This window comes from Myotis davidii, unplaced genomic scaffold (assembly GCF_000327345.1).
Source record: "Myotis davidii unplaced genomic scaffold, ASM32734v1 scaffold113, whole genome shotgun sequence".
NCBI classification, from domain to species: domain Eukaryota; kingdom Metazoa; phylum Chordata; class Mammalia; order Chiroptera; family Vespertilionidae; genus Myotis; species Myotis davidii.
The window spans coordinates 89,753-96,127 of record NW_006284356.1 but is presented as its reverse complement, the minus strand read 5'-3'; the positions used below and the strand labels follow the sequence as shown (position 1 = coordinate 96,127).

The following is a 6,375-nucleotide window of genomic DNA, read 5'->3' as shown; positions in this document are numbered from 1 at the left end:
CCCTCCCTCCCTCCCTCCCTCCCTCTTAATTCAATTAAAAACATTAAGAAAAAGTTAAGTGTGAACTTACATGACCCAGCAGTTTCAATCCTAGATATTTATCCAGGAAAAATGAAAACGTTTGCATGAGAACTGCACACAAATGTTTATAGTAATTTTGTTCAAGTTGCCAAGTACTGCAAACAATCTAAATGTCCCTGAATTGGTGAGTGGATAAACAAAGCACATATCCATAGAATTCAGCTAAAAATTTTTTTTAAAAAATATATTTTATTGACTTTTTACAGAGAGGAAGGGAGAGAGACAGAGAGTTAGAAACATCGATGAGAGAGAAACATCGATCAGCTGCCTCCTGCACATCTACTGGGGATGTGCCCGCAACCCAGGTACACGCCTTTGACCGAAATCGAACCTGGGACCCCTCAGTCCGCAGGCCGGCGCTCTATCCACTGAGCCAAACTAGCTTTGGCTAAAATTTTTTTTTTGATAATTGCAATAACAATGACTCTCAAAACTATTATGCTAGATACTAGGGGCCCGGTGTATGAAATTCATGCATTGGGGGGGCAGGTCTCTTAGCCGGGCCTGCACCCTCTAATATGGGACCCCTCGGGAGATGTCCGACTGCCTCTCACAATCCGGAATCACTGGCTCCTATCCACTCACCTGCCTGCCTGCCTGATCACCCCTAACCATTCTACCTGCCTGCCTGATCACCCCCTAACTGCTCCCCTGCTGGCCTGACTGCCCTCCTGCCGGCCTAGTCGTCCCCTAACTGCCCTCTTGCTGGCGTGCCTGATTGCCCCTAACTGCCTCTGCTTGCCGGCCTGATCACCCCCTAACTGGTCCCCTGCCTGCCTGGTTGCCCCCTAACAGGTCTCCCGCTGGCCTGGTCATTCCCTGACTGCCCCTCTGCTGGCCTGGTTGCTCCCTAGTTGCCCCCCTGCCAGCCTGGCCGCGCTCTAACTGCTCCCTACTGGTCTGCCTGATTGCCCCTAACTGCCACTGCTTGCCGGCCTGATCGCCCCCTAACTCTCTGGAAGGTAGGTGGACGTTTGGAAGAGGTCTGGTCGACCTGATCTAATTAGCATATTACCCTTTTATTAGTATAGACTAGAGGCCCGGTGCACAAAAATTTGTGCACTTGGGGGAAAGGGGGTGTCCTTCAGCCCAGCCTGTGCCCTGTCGCAGTCTGGGACCCCTCGGAAGAAAACGCCCTGCTGGCTTAGGCCTGCTTCCGGGTGGCAGAGGGCAGGCCCAATCCCTAGGTGCAGCCGCTGGTCGGGCTCAGAGCAGGGCTGATTGGGGAGTTGGAGCGCCGCCCCTGTCATACACAGAGCAGGGCGGATCGGGAGGTTGCGATGCCGCCCTCAGTCACGCTCAAGGTAGGGCTGATTGGGGGGTTTGGGCCCCTCCCCCTGTCACACTCAAGGCAGGGCCGATGGGGAGGTTAGGGCTCTACCCCGTCACACACAGAGCAGGGCCGGTCAGGGGTTTGGGTCTCTTCACCCTGTCACACACAGAGCCGCAGGGCGATCAGGGGGTTGGGGAGCTCCCTCCTCTCAGGCACAGAGCAGGGCTGATCAGGGGGTTGGGGCGCCTTCCCCTGTCACGAACAGAGCAGGGAGGATAGGGAGATTGTGGCCCCGCCCCCTGTCACACACAGAGCTGCAGGGTGATCAGGGGGTTTGGGCGCTGCCCCCTGTCACACTGATCCCGGTGCCGGGAGGCCTCTCAGCTCCGCTGATCCCGGTGCTGGGAGACATATTACCCTTTTACTATATAGGATAGAGACCTGGTGCATGGGTGGTGGCTGGCTGGTTTTCCCTGAAGGGTGTCCTGGATCAGGGTGGGGGTCCCCACTGTGGTGCCTGGCCAGCCTGGGTGAGAGGATGATGGCTGTTTGCAGCTGGTCACACACCCTTCAGGGTGAGGGTTCCCCACTGGGGTGCCTGCCCAGTCTGGGTGAGGGGCTCAGGGCTGTTTTCAGGCTGGCAGGTGACTGAAGCTCCCAACTGCTCCTTTTTTTCTTTTTTTATTCTGGGCCAGCTTTAGCTCTGGCTCCAGCTCTGAGGCCTCTGCTGCTGAAAGCAGGTATCTGGTTTGTTTGGGTTCTATAATGGAAACACTATATCAACTCCACCTCTGAGATCCCGTCGGGCTGAAAGCAGGTTTCTGGGGTTTTGTTTCGCTTCTATATTTGTAACAATGTTTCAAACTGCAAGCTCAGAGGCCGGTAAGGCAGGCGGGGAACATTGGTTTCCTCTGTCACTGAAGCAAGCAAGCCTCATGTTTGCTTCAAGCTGCCTTGCTGCCCGCCGCTATCTTGGCTGGCAGTTAATTTGCATATCGCCCTGATTAGCCAATGGGAAGGGTAGTGGATGTACGCTAATTACCATGTTTCTCTTTTATTAGATAGGACTAGTGGTCCTGTGCACGAAATTCGTGCACATTAAAAGAGAATTAATGAAAAGAAATATTTTAATATTGCTATTTGCCCTTTACAATAGAAGTGTCAGAAATGAAAGAAAATTAGTCTGGAGTGGGCTGTGGGACCTAGAGTCAAGTCCCTGCCCACCACCCTCACGCGCTTTGAAAACACAGGATACCCAGACCCGGCCGCCCCCACCCCCATTGGGTGAGACCTAGTCCTGGCTGGCTCCACCCCCATCAAGCCCCTGGGGTGGGGGGGCACAGCCTCAGGTCCCCTGTCCCGGCGCTGGGGTAGAGGTTGTGGCCTGAGGTTCCCTGTCAAGCCCTGCTGGCCAGGGGGCAAGGCCTGAGGTCTCCTGGCCTGGTGCAGGGATGGGGGCACAGTCTGAGGTCTCCCAACCCAGCGCTTGGGCAGGAGGCGGCAGTCCCCGGTCTTCCAGCTGGGGCAGGGGGGCACGGCCTGAGGTCTCCTGGCCCGGACCTGGGACTGGGGGTCGGGGAAGGGTGTGGACTTTGGTCCCCCGTCAAGCCCAGCCCCTCTCCTTCCCCGCAGCGTCATACCAGTGCTGACCTCGGATGCACACAGGCAGTGTGTGGCTTAGGTAGCGTGACAGCGGTGGGGGCGGAAGTCCCCGCCCCTGGCCCTGCCCACAGACTCATCGTGACTGGGACACTGTAATGGACAAATTAGCATATTACCTCTTTATTATATAGATTTAAAAAAGCCATTCTTCTCACTATTTCTTGGGGAGGGATAGTCATTATAATGAGTTTATCGTTTTTTCAAAACTTTTACTAGCATGTTATGTTAAGTTTACTCTTGGGCCATAGTTATTGTTTCTTCACTTTCTTCTGGCTTATCTTTTTCTTCTGTGCAACCTCCTCATCTGGTTCATGAACCATCTGCTCTTTTTCAGTATGGATCCTGTCAGTGTGGCAGGGAGTTCATGTGTGGGGTAATGTACCCCATGAGCTATGTAAGTTCTATCCCATATCTTGGGGGCTTTGTTTACCTGGATTTGCTCAATGACTAGAGAATCTATATTCAAACCCTTAAGTTCAGCGTTACTCTGCATTTTTAGGCATGTGCAGCAAAAATTCACTCTTTTTGGACCACTAACCCTTTGTCTAGCCCAGGTGTAGTGAACGTCTTGGTCCTCGGGTCATATAAGGCTGGTGAAATCATTTGGTCTGGCCCTGCCAAGGCGTTGAGGTGAGTTAATGTTTGACCAAATAGAGCAGGCTAATTTTTAAGATGATAATTTTGTATGGCCCCCAAATGGTTTTATAAATATCCAAATGGCTCTTGGCAGAGAAAAGGTTCCCCACCCCTGGTCTAGCCCCACTGGCCTACCAACGCCACCATCATAACAGCAGAATAAATGGCACACATTGCTTCTGTAAAGTGATATCCTTCAGGTACTTGGTGGGTTTTCAGATATGCATACCCTCAATGGCTCGGGTTAGTATCACAAATGTTCTTAAAGTTGAATCTTCATTTTCATGATTTTGTGGGGGGTTTCTGGGTTGAGTGAATAGCGAACCATTTTCAGAGGTCACCTCAGGTTGCTTAGGGGAAGTGATGAATTTATCATTTTAAAATGAATTACTTTGTGTTTTTCTGTTTTAATTTCTAACATGACAACTATCTATAGATATAAATACTACAATAAACAAATTTGGGGGAATCCTTAATTTTTAAGAGTAAAGAGGTCCTGAAATAAAAAGTTTTAAGAAGTTGCTGGTATAAGGACATTTTCAGAAATAAGTCACCCAAGTTACTTATCCAGTGGTTCCCAAATTTTGCCACACTTTAGTATTACCTGGGAGCTTTTAAAAATCTTTGCTGCCCAGTTTATTTCCCACATCATTAAATCAGAATGAAAATGAGAACCTTCAAGCCTGGCTTTGGAAACTCGTGGTTTCAGCTCATACTTGAAACTTTGAATTCCTTATTCCAACTTTGGGGTTAGGGGTGTCACTTTATGTTTACTTACCTTATCTAGAAAATGGGACATCGTTTTTGTTTACTTTTGCAAAGGTGAATTCAGTAATCCAGTGAGAATTAGTTTCTCTTTTATTGGTTTAAATAGTTGATAATTTAATGTATTAAAGCACAAGGGAAAAAGGGGAAAACCCTCTTTCCTATGCCAGTGACCAGGGGGAAAACCACACCCAATAACTTGCTGACTGTTATCTCCTTTGAGAACAATTGATGGTACAGGTTTCTTTATCCCTGAAGCACATTTTGAGATATTGAGTTGTTACTTTCTAATTAAGTAGACAGCCAGATTTGTGGTCATATATGCACTATATATTAAAGTCAGCTTTTGATATGGTGCAGAAAACTAAATGTAAAAAGCCCAGTAAGGTATCAAGTAAAGATACATTAAACTGGTCTGTGCATTAAACTTTTTATCTACTAAAAAGTTTAAGTAACTTTATGGCTAAGTATACAATGGAAACTGCTTACTACAAGTTATGAAGGCAGCTAAGTCTATGGTTAAAAGCTGTAAAAGTTGGAAAATTTATACATCCAGAGTTAATTAAAATTGATTTTTAATGTCAAGTTTAGTCATCAACAAATTTATGGTAGCAGTCTTAAAATGCTTGCCTTTAAGTTGACTATTCCATACCAGTATGTGTCTCTCAGCATGGGCTGTTTGATCTTACCAACTTGTGAATTACTCATGTTAACACTTTAACATGATTTTTTGTCGAGGTAATTTTATGTTAAATTTGCAAAAAATAATTCAGAGGAATCCTGTATATCTTATCTAGTTTCTCCCAGTGGTAAGAACTTTCAAAACACACTATTATAAATTGAGTATTGACATTGATATAATTTACCAAACTTATTTAAGATTTCCTGAGTTTTACTTCTGTTCATTTGTGTGCGTGTGTGTGTGTGTGTGTGTTTCTCCGCAGATTCATAGTCTAGATGTTTAATAGTTCAGCTCTATAAGGGTTTCTTTTTTATAACCACACCTGTACCCCTATCCCTAACCCCCGGCAATCACTAATCACCACCACTGTCATTTTATTTCAGCAAGATCATTTAAATGGAAGTATGCGGTAACGTAACCTGGATAGGTTTGTGTATCTGAACAGTCAAGATCATGTGAACTTTTTATTTTTATTGAATGATTTGAGAGAGAGGGGGAGAGAGAGAGAGAGAGAGGGAGAGAAACATCAATTTGTTGTTGCATTGGTTCATTGTTTGATTCTTTTTTTTACTTCGATATAGTTTTTAATCTTATCATATTTCTTTTTTTTGGTTTTTTTGATTAATTAAATCTTTATTGTTCAGATTATTACAGTTGTTCCTCTTTTTTCCCCCCATAACTCCCCTCCACCCAGTTCCAACCCCACCCTCCTCCCTCACTCCTCACCCACTATCCTCATCCATAGGTGCACGATTTTTGTCCAGTCTCTTCCCGCATCTTCAACACCCCTTTCCCCACCAGTAGTCAGTCCATTCCCTTTCTATGCCCCTGATTCTATTATAATCACCAGTTCATTCTGTTCATCAGATTCTTCACTTGATTTTCAGATTCACTTGTTGATAGATGTGTATTTGTTGTTCATAATTTGTATCTTTACCTTCTTCTTCTTCTTCCTCTGCTTAAAGGATACCTTTCAGCATTTCATATAATACTGGTTTGGTGGTGATGAACACCTTTAGCTTTTTCATAACTGTGAAGCTCTTTATCTGATCTTCAATTCTGAATGATAGCTTTGGTGGGTAAAGTAATCTTGGTTGTAGGTTCTTGGTATTCATCACTTTGAATATTTCTTGCCACTCCCTTCTGGCCTGCATAGTTTCTGTTGAGAAATCAGCTGACAGTCATATGGGTACTCCCTTGTAGGTAACTGAGTTTCTTTCTCTTGCTGCTTTTAAGAGTCTCTCTTTGTCTTTTGCTTTTGCAATTTTATTTTTGG

The 6,375-nt window shown here is 46.0% G+C and overlaps 1 protein-coding gene across 5 annotated transcripts in view; it reads left to right on the top strand.

The window, feature by feature from the left end:
• The window catches only part of WDR33 (WD repeat domain 33), a 109,042-nt gene that overhangs the window by 21,768 nt on the left and 80,899 nt on the right, over positions 1-6,375 (top strand). Inside the window, exon 1 of one of the 5 annotated variants that reach the window (XM_015571604.1) lies at positions 3,191-3,203. The exons of the other annotated variants lie outside the window; for them this stretch is intronic. The gene's annotated coding sequence lies outside the window, so the exon portion shown is untranslated. Of the gene's footprint in view, positions 1-3,190; positions 3,204-6,375 lie in introns of those variants that run through there. 5 annotated transcript variants of the gene reach the window in all.